The following is a 1,934-nucleotide window of genomic DNA, read 5'->3' as shown; positions in this document are numbered from 1 at the left end:
AATTATATTTTCACAAATAACACTTAATATAACTATTACTATTTATGTATATTACTATTATATTACATAATTAGCATATTATATTTATTAATATTATAATTTACTATTTATTAAAATATTAAATATTTTTTAATAATAACTATCTTGCCTCGCTCTTAAATACATCAAATTTTTTTAAAAATAGTGATAAAGAATAATTCCTTACGTGACTGACAGGTAGAGTTTAGCGAATAAAACCACAATAGAGCATTCAATAATTGTAATACGCCAGAAAGCATTCTTTAGAATTAAAAAATACAACGATAATCATATGTCCACATGATATCTATCACAGAACGTACAACAGGTAATGCAATGATAGGGAACGGAACTAGCATAAACTAGATTGAAATAGCGAGTAGACAAGCATTTTCTGGAGAAACTAGAATAGCATGTGGCGGTGCCTTGCCTCATCCTACGCTTTATCATCCCTGGTCTGTAGTGGAAATGGAAAGCTTACCCTCAACCTTGGATATGCACACAGCGGCACTTGCCTTGGAATCGTCAGCCCACACACTTCCGTCATATCCAGCTGCGACGGATCACCTTCAACTCTCCAGTCAAAAATGTGCATCAGCTGAGCCAATGCGAATTTAATGGTGGGAATAGCCATGGGGGCCCCTGGGCATCCTCTCCTTCCTGCCCCAAACGGAATCATACGGAAGTCTGATTGATCTGCTAAATTCACATGTTCCTCCTCCATGAATCTCTCCGGCTTGAATTCGGAAGCATCTGCTCCCCACACATTGGGATCCCTTCCTATAGCCCACACATTCACCATTACCATTGTTTTCTTAGGATATGGTATCCTCCTACTGTCACAGCCTCTACAGATTCATGAGGAATCGCTAGCACCACAGGTGGGTATAATCTTAGCGTTTCTTTCACCACGCAATGGAGGTATTTCATGCTTGCTACATCTGATTCATTCACTTGGCGATGCTTGCCGATTACCCATTCAATTTCTTGTTGCAATCTCTTCATTGCATGGGGATGTCTGAGCAACTCACTCATTGCCCATTCCAACGTGGTTGATGTGGTCTCCAGCCCACCGGAGACCATGTCCTGCACGAATACAAAGCCAGTGAATCCAAAATATTGAAGGATTTAAGCATAAGAATGAGGATCATAAATGATAATAGAATGGGCGAGGGCGGAGAGACATACAAGAACAACAGCCTTGATAGTTTCCCGTGTGATTTTGGAGTCAGTCTCAGCTTTCTCGAGCAGCACATCCACGAAATCTTTAACTTGAGGCTCTTCTCCTTCTTGGTGATTTGAGGTGGTGGCCATGCGATGAGCAACATGGTCGTCTATCATTTTGTCTGCGAATTCATTGAATGTTTTATGGATCTTCTTCATGCGCCGCTTGATACCTTGCAAATCAAGCCAATCCAAAAAAGGAAGAAAGTCTCCGATGGTAAAAGCTTCCGCCGTAGATACCACCTCTACTATTAAATCCTTGAAACCTTTGAAACCGCCACCCAAATCAACGTCACTAAATTTCCTCCTCGCCAGTATGCGCCAAGTTATATTGGAGGTGAGAGTAGAGAAAGCGTTGCTCACGTCCACGTCCAGCACTCCGCTCTCCTCGCAGACACCTCTTCCTCTCGCACGCTCCTGAATGACTCGATCCTTTTGGCGGTGAGCAGTTCTAACATGCATATTTTTCTCAGTTGCCGCCAATGATCTCCATACGGACCGAAGATCATATCATTATAATTGAAAAATATGTATTTTCCAGCGGATGTTGCAGGTCGGTTGGCAAACATCAAATCATGGGTTTTAAGAAAGTGTTTGGCCATCTCCGAAGAAGAAACGACAACAGTAGGGACAGACCCTAAGCGGAGGAAGAAAATGGGGCCATATTTGTCAGCAAGGCCTTTAAGAGAACG

At 41.8% G+C, this 1,934-nt stretch overlaps 1 pseudogene; it reads right to left on the bottom strand.

The window, feature by feature from the left end:
• Positions 1-819: 819 nt before the first annotated feature.
• On the bottom strand, positions 820-1,704 carry LOC149252043 (cytochrome P450 750A1 pseudogene; annotated as a pseudogene).
• Between the last annotated feature and the right edge of the window lie 230 nt (positions 1,705-1,934).

This window comes from Pinus tabuliformis, chromosome 7 (assembly GCF_031772625.1).
Source record: "Pinus tabuliformis cultivar Carrire ecotype Pingquan chromosome 7, CPIR1, whole genome shotgun sequence".
Classification (NCBI taxonomy): Eukaryota; Viridiplantae; Streptophyta; class Pinopsida; order Pinales; family Pinaceae; genus Pinus; species Pinus tabuliformis.
The sequence above is the reverse complement of the archived record's forward strand: the minus strand, read 5'-3'. Positions and strand labels throughout refer to the sequence as shown.